Source organism: Narcine bancroftii, chromosome 10, assembly GCF_036971445.1.
Source record: "Narcine bancroftii isolate sNarBan1 chromosome 10, sNarBan1.hap1, whole genome shotgun sequence".
Classification (NCBI taxonomy): Eukaryota; Metazoa; Chordata; class Chondrichthyes; order Torpediniformes; family Narcinidae; genus Narcine; species Narcine bancroftii.
In genome coordinates, this window is record NC_091478.1 from 89,408,571 (window position 1) to 89,427,590 (window position 19,020).

The window sequence follows — 19,020 nt, forward strand, 5'->3', positions numbered from 1 at the left end:
TTCAGCCAAGTTGGGTCATCATGTTCCAGCTGTACAAGACACCGGTGAGACCACACCTGGGGTATTATGTTAGTTCTGGTCGTCAAGCGGTGTGAAGGATGTCATTAAGATGAAAAGGGAGCAGAAAATACACACAAGAATAATAGTGGGATGGAAATGATTGAGTTCAAAGGAAAGGCTGGATAGAATATAACTTTATTTCCCTGGACCATAGGAGGATAAGGGATGACCTCACTGAGTTATATAAAATTCTGAGGGACACAGAAATCATGAATAGTTACAGAATGAAACATGAAAATCTGCAGATGCTGTGATTGTAGTAAGAAAACAAAATTGCTGGAAGAACTCAGCCAGTCACACTGCTTCCTTAGGAGGTAAAGATATAAAACCAACATTTCAGGCTTGAGTCCTTCTTCAACATATGAGTGATAAAACAGGTAGATGTCTGAATAAAGCGGATGGGGGAGGAGGAAAGGAAGGGCAAGGAGAAGAGCACAGGCCAACCAGGCAAAAAGCCATAATTGGAGCTCGAGAGCAGCAGGGAGTGCAGTTGGGGAGCAGTGAAAGAGGATCTCTCAGAGCTCCCTTCGGAGAGAGGAGGAGAACTTCTTCAGGTTAGTTATCCCGAGAAGAGATTTTGCAGTGCAGTAACTGAATGGAATTAGGCATGAAAGTCTGCAGACGTTGTGATTGTGGTAAAAACCCAGAAATGCTGGAGGAACTCAGCAGATCTCGCAGTATCAGGGCCAAACTATTGGTTATGTATCTTTACCTCCTATGGACCTCAGTTGTTGATTTACTTTTTTTTTCTTTTGGCAATCGTAAAATCCTTACATTTTCATCAAGCTTACATCTGACCTGAAATTTCCTTATGTGGCTGAGTATTTCATAATGTTTGTTAATGTTTTCAAAGCACAATATTAAAGACTATATATGATGCAAATTATTCTTGTTTACATTTGTTATACACTTGAACTGGAGAAAGACACTTTGTGCTGTAAAATTCTAACACCACGCATGTTTTTATGCTTTAAATTACTGGTTCTCAAAGGTTAAGTGTCAATAACTACCATTCATAAATTTGGGATCATTATTTCAACGAATGTAGGGTTTTAAATTGTGGTGGTGTGCTGGTGATTAAGTGAATGGAACATGTCATTTTCCAACGCAGAATTTCATCCAGGCAGAAATTCATCAAATGTTTGGTTCAGCTCAGTTTAGTATTCCACCATTTATTCAGCCTAAACCTTTTGTCCATCTGTTCTTTGTAAGTTATTGTCGATCAAAAGACATCCTAGTGGAAAGGAAAGAAGCAGGGGGTTGTCAATCTGTTCCACTTATGGCCATATGGGCATTAAATAATGAAGAGTCATCAACTAAGAAAGGGGATGAATAAAACCATCGTGCAACATCTATTGATTGAATAGCAACTAGAAGATGCAATTCAGTTAGTCTTCAAAAACAGACTATCCAATTAGTATTTTAAAATAATACTAGATATCACTTATATTCGTTTTCATGATTTGAATCTTTAAATTTTTTTGGGGGGGAAGCTGATATACAACACACATGATCATCAAATGCTTTTGTTTATTTTAAAAAATCCTTTAATAGTTCAGAATAGATTTTGTAAAGAGGTGCTGCTTCCTTGTAATCCCTTCCCACAATTGCAAGATGGCATAACTATATAGTTCAGGCTGTGTGATAGATCAACTTTTATCTGCATTCTTCAGTTCAAAATGTGTTCCTTGTGAATTGTTGGACATCTGAGTTGATAATGACACAGAAAGCCAAGCAGAGCATCAACAGTGAATCTTCCTAATCAATGAGATTTTAATAAAGAGTTTGAGGATGAATCAGATATGGAAGGAGAGATAAATAGAGAGAGAGAGAGAGAGAGAGAGAGAGAGAGAGAGAGAGAGAGAGAAAAAAGCAAAAAATATATATTAAAACGTCACATTTGAAATATCTCCAAAAACTATTCACTATTCAATGGAATTAAACCAACTTAAATTAATGAATTTCTGGCATAGGTAAGTTTATTAACCAATAATTTGTCATATTTACTTTTGAGTCAAGTTCAATGGAGTTGAAAAGCAAAACTTTCTGAGACTCGTGGAGATGACCCAGCAAATGCTATTATTGTTGTGAAATATTAACGTAACTGATTCAAAATTCCTCTCTTGGTTTCATATCACGTTGTTGGCTGTTAAAATTATTAGGCCCTTTTAGGTGAACCCTCCGCCTTGAGGCCGGCGACAGGAGCGGATTTAAAACGGCAAACGCACCTTTCAGGTGACAGCCCTATAAGGCTGCTGCAGCATTGCCTGGTCCACCTGAAAGGGCCTATTCATATCCAGAGGCATCTCGTAGCGCCTCCAGATCTGATGGCGGTGGGGCGACTGGTGCTACAGCACCACGCGTCATAAATACGGGGCATAGCAATGGCCACCTTCCCTCCCCATAATCCCCCACGCAGGTTGAACCGCTCTGTGTTTCCCACAACAGTTCCAGCTGCGGGGGGGGGTGGCGGAATTATGAGTAGGGAAGATGGGCATTGCTATACTGCGTTTTGAGCCGCAAAGAGCAGTCCTGGTGCAGGAGTGGCCAGCCGGGCTGACACAGCCCACACTGGCTACCCCTGCTCCGACGTCCCCCGCCGGACACCCCTGGTCTGACATCTCCCACGGACCGCCCCTGCTTTGACATCCCCCGCTGGTCGTCCCTACCCCAATGTCCCCTGCTGGCTGCCCCTACCCCGCCAGCTGCCTCTGCCCTGACGGCCCGCAGCGGGACGGGGGGGAGGGGGGCTGTCAGGCAGTGGAGAATTAGGTCGCAGGCTGATGGAGTCATCAGGCCCACTCTCAGGCAGCTGCTTATAGTGGCTGCACATTCAGGTGCATTTCTGCTGATTATCCCTCTCAGAGGAGGGTTGGCGTCAGCGTCTCAGAGGTGCTTCTGCCGCATTCAGGTGAATATGTTTTTAGCCACAAGGGGGAGACATTATGGGGCTTTCCAAGGGGGTGTGCAGGCCCCCTAAAAGGGCCTATTCATAATGGTCATTAATTTCAATCTCTGTAATATTTCCATTACTATAATTTTCCATTTCCCCATCTGAAAATATGTTTTCAATGGCAACAATTAATATTTGCTTCAAACTTCCTATGCTATCTCTATAAATGAGTCTTGGTGAGCATTTAACTTGCCAAGGATTAGAAGGGCATAGGCTAAGTATTGGAATTCATATCAGTGGCTATTTCCTGGTCAGCATGGGCAAGGTGGGCCAAAGGGTCTACTTCTGTACTGCATGTCTCGATGACTTTAAAACCATATCTGAATCATTTCATGTCTGCTCTGAGAATGGAGGCCTATGTAAACTTCATATTTGTTTATTTCATTGACTAGTTATAAATAGTAAATCTGGTTCATTTCAGGTTCATACAAGTTGTCTTTTTATACTCTTAATCATCCACAACATTGAGAAACTGGAGATTTGAGGCGAATTGATTACAAAACTGGGCTAAGTGTGAAAGCTATCTGCATTCAGTTATTTCAGTTGGCCTGCGTTTGGATTGGGTGTTCACGTGGAAATGTCATACTTTTCAATTCAACACAATTGTCCCTGCCAGTTATTTCAAATCATTTGGATTCAAGTTCAGACTCAGTGAGTTAAGGTCATTTTGGGTCAAAACATAGTGAAGTCAGAGGCCAGGTACCTTCAGCTATGCCTGCTGGAGAAAACCAGCTTGGCCTGCTCCATGTACCTTGTCAATGGTGAATATAAAAAGCATGAGGTAAAGTCATTTGATGTGGTAGAAAGTCATGTGCAACATTAGTGAAATGAACAATTTCAGTGAACTCCTTATTTTGCTGCACTCTATTTGTAAATCTTAATGGAAACCTTAATAAAAAGCATTGTTATGTTTTAAGAAAGGATATTATAGCAGGTTCTTTTCTGTTTCTAATCATCAAGCTGGTTAAAAATCAAATGAATTAATCATAACGTGAACAATTCTGTGATTTTGTGTCTTGCCTGCACCATTGCCTTCTATAATAAGGAAATTTTAACTATCTCTGGCTACAGACTGCTGGTTACAGGCCAATAGCCTGTAGATAATCACATTTAGCTAGAGAATACTACAATTTCTGACTCAACCAGCTAAAAGGAACAACGAGGGAATCCATGATCTGGTAATCTCTTGCTTACATCTCTAAGCATTCACTGCCTAATAGTATCTCATCATCACTGATCATTATCGATACAAAAATATTAATGTAAGTACACATTATTCATTTGTTCCTGATCTACCTTGGGTGTTTGAGATACCAAAAGAAAAATAATGGAACAGTCCAAAGTGTGGTCTATTTTTAAAAAAAAATCAAATCTTAAGGGAGCTTGTTGAAAAGAAACAGCATAAAATCTAAATATGATGTTCCCATAACAGACATCAAAAGCTCACTTTCCGATAACCAGACCTGACCATAGTCAATCATTAATTAGGTAGAAATTATTCCTTTTAAGTAATAAAGAGGAAACAATAATTTTATAAAAATTCTAACACAAGCATTTATTTGTTGCTTAATAATTTGATTGGCTAAAAGTTCTTAAACGGTTCATTCTTCTGAAAGCTGGGGAATCCCTTCCAACAATTCCCTCACCCTCCATGACTGAGGCCTTTCCCTACACTATAGCTGTTCCCACCTTTTTTTAAAATCAATGGGAATGTGGTTAATTCACTTCTAATTGTAATTTCCTCTTCACTGTGTCAGTTTCAAGACATTTGCATAGCCTCCTACTCGACATTTGATTTCCCTTCTTCCTTTCATACTCATAAAACATGTTATTTCTATACCCTTTATTTTCTGTTATTCTTTGTTTCACTCCAGGTGTAATCCTGGATGTGGACTTTCCCAGAAACAGGATTGCTTGGCATCACAATTTTATCTCCTTCAGTGTTCTGGAAGAGAAATGTGTTGTGCTGCACTGTTTATTGCACCATCACACAATTAAAAGCAAACTTATCACTGTGAAATGTGATCTCACCATTGCTTCACTTTTAGGAATGTGGCTGAATGTATCCCAATACATGTTGTGTTTTCCAGTCTGAATTGATTTCCACACAGAGCACAAATCAAATAAATGCAATACTCTGTGAATACTCTCCGGAGCTTTGCTGCAGAAACTGGATTACATTGTTCAAGGGGCGAGGTTCCGATTACACAGCTCCTCGCTGGGATCCTACTGTTAAGTTGTGTATTTAACTTTCATGTTTATCAACCAGCCTTTCCCTGCACTCAAAGACATCCACCTTCTATAAGCTACCATTTCCTTTCCTTTTTAAAATATTTTTTATTGAGTTTAACATATAACCATAAATACAGAATTGACAATGACATCATAATTCATTTGTATACAAGTACGCAGGCATTAAAAAAAGCCAATGAAAGAAAAAAGTAGATAAAACGACATCAATAATTGCTTACAATACCTCAAAAACATTTAATTGAAATGATCTGTGAAACCATGATGAACTTATTTACTGAAATAACGTATAAACTAAAGGAAAAAAAGGAATAAAAACTAAAAACTAAAACTAAATCTAATCTACCCCTCCCGCAAATCAAGGTTATCTGATAAATTAGTTTTTAAACAATCAATAATGTTAATTCTTCCAATTATAAAAAAAATTCTAAGAATGGGCCCCATAATTTCATATAGTGGAACTTTCTATCTTTAATATTATATCTAATTTTCTCTAAACTTAAATAGGACATTACATCATACAACCACTGTGTATGGGTAGGGGATGAATCATCTTTCCATTTCAAAAAATTGCACATCTGACTATCAACATAGTAAAAGCTAAAACTTTTTCCTGAGATGATCTGAATCATGAGAAAATAAACAAAATAAGCATTTAATGGGCAAGGTTCCAAATTAATCTTAAGAATCATTGATAAAGTTTGAAAAATGTCTTTCCAGAATCTCTCTAAATTTGGAAACTCCACAAACATATGAATCAGAGAAGCTTCAAAAATGGAAGATGGACAAGATTAAATGGAGGATTAGCACTTCCAGATTTTAGATTGTACTATTGGGCAATTAACCTATGTAATTTACTTATTACATTTGGATAAGTCAGTGAATCACCCTTCTTTGGAAGAAATGGAATTGCGGTTCTCAAAAAAAGTTCTATGTTGGCAAACTCAGGATAATTTTTTTACCATTTTCTTTTTCCAAATTAACACAGAATCCATTAATGAGAAATAGGTTGAGAATTTGGGCTCAATTTTGGAAATTCCTTGGAATTAATGGTTTTTCACTGGCTAAACTGTCTTTGTTGGATGCAGGTTTTACGGAATGGCATAAAATAGGTATTCAAAGTTTTAATGATCTCTTTATTCAAGATAATTTTGCCTATTTCAAACAATTATTAGCTAAATTTAATCTTTCCAATAGACACTTTTTTTTAGCTATTTATAAATTTGACCTTTTGTTCAGTCTATGCTTTCAGATTTCCTGCAAATTTCCAACAAGATGAAGATTGGTGCTCTACTCTCAGCTGGATTAATGATTCTTCATTTTGTGCAAGACACTGCTTATTACAATTTAAGGTGGTGTACAGAACTTGCATGTCTCATTTTCTTAAATTATCTCATTTTTGTCCAAATATTGATCCATTATGTGAGAAATATAACCCCCCACTTCCAATCCTCCCCTCAGCACCAATTTCCCAACAGCCCCAAGCCCTGCCACGTTACAACATTTTGACTGTAGCAGAGAAAACAGCACAGAACCCATAGATAATTCATTAATCATGAGAAAGGGACATTGCTGTTTGAGGTAGACAAGTGTAATGTAATAACAGGCAATGTGACGGCACAAGAAATGTGAACCATCTCACAGCATACGTGGAAATGTCTTCGGGGCTGAAAAATTTAAGATGCAAGGTTTCAGATTTGTTGTCGGAGGACATACATGTCATCACATACAACCCTGAGAGTTTTTTTTCCCTGTGGGCGAGGCAGAATTTAAGAGGAAATTATAAGTGAGTTACTTCAACAGCTCTTGAGATGTTACAGTAGACATGTTCTTGCTGAATCCTGATATGGCAGATCCAGAATATAGCAGATCTGTGTGCCATTAGGACCATCTGGAAAGGGAAAGACACACAAGGTGAGGATGGCATAGTGGGGTAGCTAGTAAAGACGCATTCTCACAGCACCAGCAACCCATGTTCAGCCCTGACCTTGGCTGATTCCCGTGTGGGAATTGCACATTCCCCCTGTGACTCTATGGGTTTACTCCAGTGTTCAAGCTTCCTCCCACATCTCAAAGGTGTGCAGTTTGATTGGTTAATCAGCCACTCTGAATTATCTCTAGGAGTGGGAGAATCTGGAAGCATTTGATAGAATACAGAATGGAATTAGTGGAAATACGCAGGTGGTTGGTGGTTGACACGGATTTGGTGGGCTGAAGGGTCTTTTTCCATTCTGTATAACCCTTTTTTATCCTAAGAGGGACGGGAGGGAAGACCCAATCTGAAGTCAGGATGGAAGTTAGGAAGCTAGATAAAGTAAAAGCAGAGGTACAAAGATGGAGAGCCTTGAAAAAATAATTTTTAAAAATAAATAATTTTGATTCAGTTCATAATGTACACTGACCTGGTAAATAATATGCATTTTGAATATACTGCAATAGTTGATAAGCATTCTTATTCTGCATTTAATGTTCATACTTGATGTGCAGAAAGATATCTAGTGCATAGTTATGCATGGTAATGTAGATAATTATGCTTAGCTAGCAAATGAATATTCGAATATTGATGGCGACCCAGGTTCAAATCTGCAACTGTCTGTAAGGAATTTGTGCGTTCTCATGACTGGGTGGGTTTCCTCCAGGTGTTCTAGTTTTCCCCCATGTTCCAAAGATACATGTTGATGGATCATATGCTTTAATTGAGTGGCACAGACGTGGGCCAGAAGGGGCTTTAACAGTGCTAAGTTAAAGATTAAATGAAAAATCAGGAGAAAAGATACATGGTTACTGCAACAAAGTTAAATGCAGCTTATAATGAAAGAGATTTAATAACCTTGTAGTTTGTACTCACTATTATTCTGACTAGTTCCTATGACTTGCACCCGGACCATATTCCTCTCTATCCATTCATGTACCTGTCCAAATATTTTTTAAATGTCAAAATTGAACCTGCTTTTACCAATTCAGCTGGCAGCTCATTCTACACTTCCACCACTCTCTATGTAAAGAAGTTCTTCCAATGTCCTTCAGTTGTTATCTCACCTAAGCTCAGTGGCAAAAGTCTGCTTGCATTTCACTCAATCTGTACCTATCATAATTTTGTAAACATCTTTCAAATCTCCTCTCATTTTGCTATGCCTCTTGGAAATAAGTCCTAATCTGTTTAACCTTTACCTGTAACTGAGATTTTCAAGTCCCGGCAACATTCTTGTAAATCTCTGCTGCATTCTTTCAACCTGTAGGTTGGTGACCAAAACTGCACACAATACTCTAAATTTGGCCTCAACAGTATGTTATACAACTTCACAATAACATTCCAACTGCTACACTCAGTACTTAGATTTATGAAGACCAATGTGTCAAAAGCTCTCTTTACAACCCTTTCTACCTGTGATGCCATGGCATGACAGGTAGATAGGGTTGTAAAGAGAGCTTTTGGTACAGTGGCCTTCATAAATCAGTATTGAGTATAGGAAATGGGATATTATGGTGGTTGTATAGGAAATGGGATATTTTGGTGGTTGTGCATTTTATATATGGTATTTTAATTTGACAACTACACAATTTGATTAATAAATTGTGATGGAATAATTTCATGAATGGAATGGAGTTAGTTGATGGAATTGTATTTTTGTTAAAGATGAAGCAGAAACAAATAACATATAAGGGCTTTAGCTAAATCTTTTAGATTTGAGAATACCATATGTTTTCACTTTAGGAACAGTGTAGTATTAGTCATTGTGGAAAAGGCGGTATTGTGGTGGGCGAGCAGTGTAAGAAGCACAGCCACCACGCTGAGGGTCGTTAACGACTGTTTTATTTGAATTTGGTGCATGCCCCTTTAAGGGCAGCATTGGTTCAGTCATCACGTATGTGATGACGTCACAATCGCTGCGCGGGGCACGTCCCACGTGGGAGGTTTGAGCGAGGAAGAAACCCCCAACGGTGCCATCTTCCCAGGGCTGCCCCGCCACGTGGCGTGACAAGCGGGGCTGGTTCGCCCTGAGCAAGTGCGCTGCCACTGTAGTTCACTTTCTGTAATTTTTCCACACATACATTAATACTAAAGAGACTGTAAATACTACAAATCATTCCACCTTCCTCCTTCATATTCCTGCCATATTCATTTATCAGCTGATTAAGACTTTATCTTTAACTTAATAGAGTGGTCATAGAGTTAAAAGATTGTGTTACCCTCTCAATAGATGTTTCCTGAACTAGATTTCCAATATCAGCAATATTTCCTTTATGTAGACAATAAATGGAAATTGAAGACCAGATATGTGAGGCCATTTAACATTTCCAGCTCTGACATCTGGTCCTGAAGGCATCACTTTGGGTTACTGTGCCCCTGCCACCTTCTCTGTGTGCAGGTTTCTTTCGGTCCTTGGAAATTGAAGACCAGATATGTGAGGCAATTTAACATTTCCAGCTCTGATGTCTGGTCCTGAAGGTGTTCTACTTTGGGTCACTGTTCCCTTGCCACCTTCTCTGTGTGCAGGTTTCTTTCGGTCCTTGGAAATTGAAGACCAGATGTGTGAGGCTATTTAACATTTCCAGCTCTGACATCTGGTCCTGAAGGCATCACTTTGGGTCACTGTTCCCTTGCCACCTTCTCTGTGTGGAGGTTTCTTTCGGTCCTTGGTGGCTCCTTCACCCTGGTGCAGGATCTTTACCTCTTCAAATGGGATTTTGAGTCAGCGTCAGTGGAGAGCACAAATTACACTTGGCTAAAGGTGCACATCTCTCACACAGCTTCAGTGTTTCTCTATTCACAACTGGTTTTAGAGTCATGCAGCACAAAAACTGGCCTTTTAGTTCACCATGTTCATGCCAGTCATCGAGCATCGATTTATATCAATCCCATTTACCCGCACTTGGCCCATTGCTTTTCCTGCCTCAGTGATTCAAGTACTTATCTAGGTACTTTGTAAATATTGTGATGTTCAATGTCTCCACCTCCCCCAAAAGAAGTGTATCCTCTGGGTGAAAAATCTGTTCCTCAGTTCCCCTCTAAACTTCCCACGCCTTATTCTAAATCTATGCCCTCTAGTTTTGGAAACTACTGGCATGTGGAAAAGTTTATATGAACCCTAACTTTTTTGCTCATAATTATGTACATTTAGGCCCTCCCCTTCATTCTCCTCTTCTCCAGAGAAAATAAACTCAGCCTATGCAGAGTCTTGAGAACTGAAATACTCTTCCTCCAGCAAATCTTCTCTGTGCCTCCGCCAATGCAGTTACATCTGGTTGACCAGAATTGCACAGAGTAATTCAGCTGCAGGAACCATCCCTCCCCTCCCCCCCAACTCTTTTGTTCAGATGCCTACCGACTTTTTCCCATACCTTGATGAAGAGGTCAAGCCCGAAACGTTGGTTATGTCTTTTTTACCTTTGCTATATAAAGGACGCTGCTTGGTTTCTCCAGCTTTGTGTGTTTTTACAAATTTTTGTGTTTTACTTCTAATTCAGCTGTTGACTAACCAGTGGTTGATCACGTTATAACATAACCTCCCTGTTCTTATATTTTCTCAACTAATGGAGGTAAGTCACCTCTATGTATTTTTCAGCACTTTGTTATTGAATGCTGCCACTTTCATGAACGATTGGAGTTGTTCACCAAGCTTCCTCTTCCCTGCCATTCATTGTTCATGTCCTAATCCTTATTACTTCTCTCAAAATGAATGTCCTCATTTTAAAAAAAATCCATCTGCCATTGCCCTGGCCTTCTTACTAATGGATCAGTATCGTCATGTGTCCTGAGACTACCCTTCTCACTTTCAACAATATCTCCAACTTTTGTGTTATCTGTGAACTTAGTAATCATACCTCCTATACATTTATGCCATAATGATGTTACTAAACTTTAAAAAAAACACTCTAGTAACACTGATCAGAAATGCCTGGTAGGTTTGGTGATTTACAGGGAAAGAAATCACTTAATGAGGTGGTATTGTGCATTATACATCTGTGTCACACCTTTTTTTCTGTAAACTACAGTTCTTTCTTGTGTTGTAGTAAAAAAAATCAACAGTTATTTCCATCAGCTTCAACCAATTTAACACCTATCCATGGTCACATGCAGACATTTATAACCAAATTTTTGTTTTGCCAGATGTAAAGAAAAATGTGTGGGTTAATTTACTTTGTAAACAATCTTAGGATGTAAAATTCAACTCTGGCAGAATTTCAAATTGGGGAAAGGTAGATTAGTTCTTTTTTGAATTAGTCCATTTCTCTTTACACATGAATCTAATGGAAACAAAATTTTGCAGGATGTAATATTGGCTATTGATTCACAGTCAACTGTTCTGTGTGCCTGCCAAAAACAAATTTCACCCCCTAAACTCTCTGGATCTGGTTACTGCAAGAGGTTTAGCATGCTGAGCTTTACTCTTGAACCTTGGTTCAAATAAAGTCAATCAGACAGCACAAAGACAGCACATTTGCTGCTAATTGTGAGGAAGTCAGAGAATGAGTTTAATTAATGTCAACCCAGTTCCTATGTGGCAACTTCCCCACTCAGGCGTGAGTTAAAATGTAATCATTTTAACCCTCATAAAAGTGTGTGTTGCTCCTGTCAGCATCTGGCCAAGTCTTTAGCCACTCAGGTGCAGGGACCAGTTAAAATGTTGGCCATTGGGAATGGTACGGTAGAGCTGAAGCTTCAATTACTATTATGAATGGGCACATTGAATCTCTGCCTTAATAAAATAATCCATGGAATACTTTTGCAGTACAGAAAATGCTCATGTATTTCGTTGTCTGCATATCAGCTGTGGCATCAAACATTTCCGATGTCTTTGTTTGATGATCAGATCAATTGTTCCACAGAGATATAGATACATAGTGAATAAAGGATATTGGCTCATGTTTGATAATGTTCAACCACTTTCTTTGTCTTTAATGCCACTCAGGTTGTTGCATGGAGACTTCCATTAAATATCCATACTTGAATGTTACACTTTGCCCTGCTTGGATTGTATTCCTTTCTATTCTATCAGTGCATATCCCATTGATTCTTTTGATATATGCTTGCAACAGGTTGGTATGAAAACTAGGTAAAGATCATGCAAAGCAGTGTGTGAAGGCTTTTATCCACTACGACCTCCAACTATTTCTTCTCAGCAACTTTCTGCATTCTCATTACTTTGAGTTAAGAAATAGCAAGAGCAAAAAGACACTGTTGGCAGTTACATACAGACCTCCAAAGAGTAGGCAGGATGTGGAAAACAAATTACAACAGCAAATGGAAAAGATGTGTCAGTAGGGCAATGTCATGGGAGATTTGAACATGCCAGTAGTTTGGGAAAACCAGGTTGAGACTGGATCTCAAGAGAAAGAATTTGTAGAAAGCCTAAATAGATGGCTTTTTAGAGCAGCTTGTTGATGAGCCCACTAGGATTAGTGGATTAGGTGTTGTGTAATGCACCAGAGGTAATTAGAGAGCTTAGGGTACAGAAAACATTTGGGAACAGTGATCACAATATGAGTGAGTTCAATTTGAGATTTAACAAGGAGAAACTAAAGTCAAATGTGTTAATGTTTCAGTGGAGTAAAGGGAATTACAGTGCCATGAGAGAGGAATTGGCCAAAGTTGATTGGAAGGGGGCTGTAGGAAGGAATTTGGCAGAACAGCAATGGACTGAGTTTCTGCAAGAAAGGTGCAGGATAACTACATACCAAAATAAGGAAAAATATGTGGAGGAATGTCACAATTGTGGCTGGTAGCTAAGTCAAAGCCAACGTAAAAGTAAAAGAGAATGCAAACAAGTAAGCAAAAATTAATGGGAAGATGAGGATTGGGCAGTTTTAAAAACATGCAGAAGGTAACTAAAAAAACTCATAAGAAGGGAAAAGAGGAGCTAAATGAGTTTTGGATCATTCTTCATTGTGGAAGACATTAGCAGTGTGCCAAATGTTGAAGAGAATCAAGGAAAGGAAGTGAGCACAGTTATTATTTCAATGGAGAAGATGGTCAGAAAGCTGAATGGTCTGAGGGTGGATAACTCTCCCAGACCAGATGGATTGCCTCCTCAGATTGTGAAAGAAGTAGCAGTAGAATTGTGGGGGCATTGGTAATGATCTTTCAGGAATCAATAGATTCTGGTATGCTCCTGGAAGACTGGAAAATTACAAACCTCACCTCACAATTCAAGAAGAGAGGAAGGCAGCAAAAAGGAAATTATAGACCAGTTAGCTTGACAAACCTATTGGAATTCTTTGAAGTAGTAACAAACAGACTGGATAAGGGAGATGCAGTGGATGTTGTGTATTTGGATTTTCAGAAGGTGTTTGAAAAGTGAGGCCACTTAACATGATAAGAGTCCATCGTATAACAGGAAATGCACTCATGTGGGTAGAGCATTGGATGATTGGCAGAAAGCAGAGAATACGGAGATCATATTCTGGGTTGGCCATCAGTTGCTAGTGGTGTTCCAATAGGGATGGTGTTGGGGCCACTTTTTTATATGCTTATATTAATGATTTAGATTATGGAATGAATGGCTTTGTGGCCAAGTTTGCAGATGATACGAAGGTAGGTGGAGGAGCAGGTAGCGTTGAGGAAACAGGGAGGCTGCAGTAGGACAGACAGATTGGGAGAATGGGCAGAGAAGTGGCAAATGAAATATAATGTCAGAATGTGTAAGGGACCTCTGAGTCCTTTGCAGGATAGCCTGAAGCTATACTTGTATGTTTAGTCAGTAGTGAAGAAGGCTAATGCAATGCTGGCATTCATTTCAAGAGGAATAGAAAATAAGAGCAGGAGACCTCAATTGGAGTCTTGTGAGTAGTTCTTTGCTTCTCATTTCAGAAAGGAAGGTTCAAAGGAAGTTCACAAGGATGATTCTGGGAATGAAGGGGTTATCATTTGAGGAGCATTTGACAGCTATTGACCTTGTACTCATTGGAATTTAGGAGAATAGGGGTGGGGGGGGATCTCATTGAAACATTTCAAATGTTGAAAGGCATGGACAAAATAGATATAGAAAGGTTGTTTCCCATAGTGGAAGACTCTAGGACATGAGGGGACATCTTCAGGATTGAAAGGGTATCATCTTAGAACAGGGATGTGGAGGGATTTCTTCAGGTGGTATTTGTTTCCACATGTCATTGTGGGGGCCAAGTCAGTGGGTGTTCTTAAGGCAGAGATTGATAGTTACTTGATTGCTGAGGACATGAAAGGCTATGGGAAGAAGGCCAAGCAGTGGCGCTGAGTAAAAAATGTATCAGCTCATGACAGGGCAGACTCCATTGACTGAGTAGCCTATTTCCTCTCCTATGTATTATGGTCTTAATCATTGAGAGTCTTTATTGAAATGGAATGGATCAAGGGAATGGATGCCATCCACTTGTGTTTCCAGTTAAAGAGAAAAATCAGATGAAGTTTGCTAATGTTATTATGCTATTGCTCATTTTAAGAAGGTAAGTAGGAAGGCATTATGGTTTCTATATATTATCAAATATGATTAAGATGATCCTATGCCACATTCACTTTTCCAAATGATTGCAAAACCACCTCCCCTGGGTCTCTAAGCTTCCCCAGAATGTACTCAAGGACTAAACATCATCTGTGATGAAGAATTCTTAACCTGCCTGTTAAGAAATTTCTCTTTGCCTCTGTTATTTGATTGATCTAGGTACCCAAGTTCAGACTTCCCAGTTGAATTAAAAAAAACATCCTTTTGGCAGCATTTATTTTAATACCTCCCAGAATCTTTTGTCTCAATGAAATTAATTCTCATTCTTCTTAAATCTATTAAGTACAGATTGATATATTCATTTTCCTCATTGGGAAATCACATCATTTGAGAAATTTTTGCATATCGTAAATTAACACACAAACATTCTTTCATGAACCAACATATTTATGTTTACAGCTTTTAAAAATATCTTAGAGAAATTTGCTTCAGTCAGTGGCGCTGTATAATAGTGACACTGTATAGTAGTGGCAGTGACCTACCTTCATAGCTCATTAGCTGAACGGGGTAGAGTACAACATGCCCACCCAACTATAAGGTTATTAAGTACTACCAACCAGAGTTATATTTTGAGGTAATTGTTTTTATTCCTCTTATCAAACTGTACAAATTCTCATGTTATAGCATTATACTCCATCTGTCATTTTCATGCTCTCTTGTTTAACCCGTCTATCTCTACCTGTTACACTGGGCACAACCTTTTTGTGCAGCTACCTTTACAGTATTTTCCAGCAGTTATCAGACTCTTAAAACTCCTCATACCACCCTAACTATGAGCTATTCTAGGACCACAAAAAGATCTGTCTCCACTTTTGAAGCATCACTTTTATGTTGCATTAATTCTTTATCCTTGTATATTTATTATTCTTTTTTCTCTCTTGGCATATTGTGGCAATTTAACTTTCACAATTGTAGTTGATGTATCTTATGAACTTGTGAGGCTGCAACAATGAAGAATTCCGGTGCGTCTGTGCATTGTACTTAAGTGCATGACAAACCTATCTCATCTATTTTAATTTTTTTTATCTTGCTTCTTTCTGACAGCTCACCACCTAACTTTGTATCACCACCAAATATCCTTAATAGAAAACATGAATAGGTGAGGGCTCAGAACGGATCCTTATGGCACCCCATGAATTTTATGGGATTTTATGCTGTCTATTCCTGTGGTGGGTCCCCATCCCAGTTCAATAGGAATGGGGATAAATGAAAGCAAATGGATTTGCATTGTAGAAATTGCTCAGAAATTTACTAGAAGACTGGCTCTGCATCAGCAACAAAATTAAAATTCTAATTCAGACTGTTCGCTGCATTCCAGAGTTTTTTTTTAAACTGATTTAAGTTTGAGCTCACTTCTTCAACAATCAATGGCTTTTATTTAAATTGCAGCAATATTTCACTGACAATATTTTTACAACTAATTTCTTAAATTTTCCACTCTTTATAGTTTTGCTGTGTTATGATTACCAATCTCTACTGGAGGTTGTCTAAAAATTACATGGTGGAGTGCACTCTTGTTAAGTTTATAAATAATTTGCCACAATAGTTCGATGCATGTATTATGAGTTTTCGTGTAAGAGTTGATAGAAAGCACACTGTGGGACAGCCATAATTAATTGGGCAACGTGCTGTTTTGTATTTACATCGATACACCAGTTATTAAAAGGATTTAAAATATGCCATTTCCATTGATTGTATGCAATAAAATAAGTCACATTTACCATCGGAGGGCTGAGATTGTGAACTATAAACTTACACACTTAACAGAAGTGATGCTTGATATTGGAGTATAATTTTCTCAATAACTGTGCACCTAGCAGTTGCTTACTGATTTTAATTTAGGTATTCATTGGAACATTTGATATTCCTATCTGAAAATCTGATATTATGATCATAATGAATACTTCAGTCTGTTTCATGCTGAAATAGTGGAATTATCTCATTAAAACAGAATGTAATGGAGCATTTCGTATGACTGTTAGTAGCTAGATATTGATGCAACTTTTTAACCGTAACAGTGCAGTATATCCTTGTACATGCATATGCTCCACCCCTTTTGCAGGCACTCCATATCCTGCGTGATAAACCTTTCTTCATGCCATTCTCAATTCTCTCCTTTTACTTTATACCTGTGACCTTTTGTCCCCATTGTCTTCAATATCTGGTAGTACGGTTAGCGCCACGCTGCTACAGCGCCAGAGACCAGGGTTTGAATCTGGCACTGTCTAGAAGGACTTTGCAAGTTCTCTCTGTGTCTGCATAGGTTTCCTCCAGATGCTCTGGCTTCCTCCCATGGTTCAAAATGTACTGGGGTTGTAGGTTATTTGGGTGGCAAAGATTCGTGGATGGAAAGGGCCTGCTAAAAATTTTAATCGACTGGGTACAGACCTTTAATTATTTTAAATATTTATTTCATACCTCTTTTCAATTAAAAAAACCCTCCAAATCCATCCACAAAACGATGGTCCCTTATCATAGGAACGATTTTTATAAATTTCCTCTTTCTCTCTACAATACACTTTCTATTATCAGGTGGAGAAAAATAAGCACAGTGTCTCAACAGAGGCCAGATCTGTGTTTTAGAAATGTTTTGCATGTACTTTCTGCTTTTATATTCCATGCTTCTATTCATAAATCCTAGGATTATGTTGGCATTATAACCTTTCTCTCAATCTGCCCTGCCTGCAAATTTTAATGACTTGTGCATCCATACCCTGGCTCCTGCTGCTCCAGAGCCTATTTTTGTAGGGCAGCATTTCCAACCCTCTGTTAGCTCTAATAACTTCACTTGTTTCATACTGGACCATTCACCTACCTACAATTACATTATGGGGAAATCCATTCAGCATCACCTCTTAATATTTCTTCAAAAGCTTAACCATGATTTTGCCTGAAATGGCAAAACTTTCTATTAATCTCAAATAAATGTTGAATCAAGGGCTAAGAAAATTCTGGGTGGAATGGATTTTTTCATGTGCAGAATTAGGTGATTTTTGGTTCAAATAGGAGGTTCTTCAACAGAAATCTACCTCAATTCTGCCCTCTTCTGGTTTTAAATGAATCAAGGTAAGTGGCAATCCGTCCATGCACCCAGGAGGGAGGTTGGTCATTTAATTATTTTAATGGGGGTGCATGCATTAATTTGAGGACTGATTCTAGTTTTGACAACAGTTGAGAGTTGCCTTGGGGAAATAAGGTGAAAACAGGGAAGTGAAAGGATAATTTATTACCACTTTTCAGCATGGCCTTGTGAGCAGGAGGAGGAGGGGAGAAGCGCCCAGGCCCAACGAACCCCGCATTCTTCCATTGGGCCGCACCGTGCGATGATCGCTTCACACTACCCACGCCAAGCTCCATATTCCCTTTCACCACAATCTCTCCCAAAGTGAAGGTACCTGTATGTAACCTCTTGGTCAGGTGCAGCTTCATGTGTCTTTAGACTTCCTGGTGAGCACAGGCAGCCTGTCTACCTGGAATGGGGAAAACAAAATCTGTTCTCCAACTATAAAATGCTAGATGTTCTGAAGGCCCACACTTTCAGTTTTATCAACAAAATTATTATACTGAGATACTAATCAACCATTAAAGCAGAACTAATGTCTTCTTTTTTTAACTGCTATTATTCTCTAATTATTTTTTTTTCTGGCATTTCTCTTTTATGCTATTCATTGAACTAAGTGAGGCATCTTTCTCCTGTCTTTGGAACTGTATGAAATACTTTACTGCAGAAAATGGCAGTTGAGTCAATAAAGAATGATTAGGATACAGGATAAGTGGCAACTTCAAATGACAGCATATTGGACACTCCACCACAATAATTTCTATTTGTTCAGACCTTATATGAAGAAAGGCTGTATCAAGTTGCTTCACTAAGATCCAATCAGAAAGAAATTAATGTTGAACTAAAAGAGAAATTTAGAAATTTCATTTGGGCAGCATGGTTAGTGTGATACTATTACAGCATCAGTGAGCCGGACTCAATTGCAGCATTGTCTGTAAGAAGCTTGTACGTTCTCCCCGTGTCTGCGTGGGTTTCCTCTGGATGCTCCATTTTCCTCCCACCCTTCAAAATGTACGGGGTTGTAGGCTGATTGGGGTATTTGGGTGGGAAGGGCTCATGGGCAGGTAGGGTTTGTTACTGTGCTGTGTGTCTAACTTTTAAAAAGATACAGTTTTAAAAAGGAAAGTGTCTGCACAGTGATTTTCATTTATCAATGGTTGGACGAGTTGAGTTAATTCCCTAGATTGTCATTAGGGAAATGAGGAGTTCACGTAGTC